The 1,094-nt window shown below is 35.3% G+C and overlaps 1 protein-coding gene across 1 annotated transcript in view; it reads right to left on the bottom strand.

Moving 5' to 3' along the window:
- EGR_10685 (Cyclin-B1-3) overlaps positions 1-1,094 on the bottom strand; it is a gene marked incomplete at both ends in the record, with an annotated part of 5,910 nt that overhangs the window by 3,060 nt on the left and 1,756 nt on the right. The window lies entirely within an intron of this gene.

Here is a 1,094-nt window from a genome sequence, read left to right as displayed (position 1 = left end):
ATGGTAGAGAATTACAACTTTTAAGCGTTAGAGTTACCCAAGTAAATGCCATTTCCAATTGAAACTAAACTATTTAAAAATAGGTAAAAAGGGATGTTTTTGCAAGTTACTGAGGGAACAAGTGACACCTTTAAAACAATAGCAACTCGAGGGGGCAAAAAATTGCTAAAGCGACTGGAGAAAATATTAAATTAACACTTTGTGCATCAAATTCTGAGGCTTTTGGATTTTAACCTGAACGTGACGCCATGCTGAACGCAGATGGACAGCATATAAATTGCCTGCTAGGACCAACGATACTAACGTTAACTTACGTGTTGCACCTCATTAAAGTAAACTTTTGAGAAAATGCAAAAAAGGGAAAAGAATAAGTGCTTTCATTAATTGCGATTTTAATGCATAATACCCGAACTGAAGATGAAACAAAACTAGTTTATTTACTTAGTGATTTACCGCATTTTGACAGGTTACTTGGACTAAGGAAACTGGCTACCGAATAAAGGTTTTATTCACTCAACCAAATAGACGTTTACATGGTGTATAAACAATCCAAATACATTGAAATTTTTTGTCAAAACATTTTCTTCTTAAATGTTAGAACCCGGACAAAGACATAGTCTCCTTGAAATTAACTTTTATATTTTTTAGACCATCCCGGACATGGATTCTTTTTTTTCAGTGACAAATGAGTCGAAAAGAATACGAAAATGCTGCCTTTGCTAGACGCTTGGTCTCGAGAGCAGAGGATACCGAATAGGAGAGAATAAGGTTAAAAGAACGTATAAGTGACGTCGAAAAGTCAGTGTCCGCATTCTTTCAAGGTTACTACATTCTCTCTATCAGATTATTATATATTTCCCCTGCCATGAACTATCCAGCTGGAATGCAAGCGTAAATCGCGTCTTCAAGCAGGCCGGTAATGATCAGTGTATGGAACTAGATCTACATTTTCTTCTGTTTATGTAGGAGTCACGATGTAGGCGGAAGAAATTTAAAAATAGTCGTCTTGTATTGTTTTAAATATCTAATTCAACAACGCTTGCATGCAACGATAACGATTTCTACATAAATAAACAAAATTACCTTAGTATTCA

The sequence above is a fragment of the Echinococcus granulosus genome (assembly GCF_000524195.1).
Source record: "Echinococcus granulosus chromosome Unknown EG_S00252, whole genome shotgun sequence".
Taxonomy (NCBI): Eukaryota; Metazoa; Platyhelminthes; class Cestoda; order Cyclophyllidea; family Taeniidae; genus Echinococcus; species Echinococcus granulosus.
This window is presented reverse-complemented; position numbering and strand designations above follow the sequence as displayed.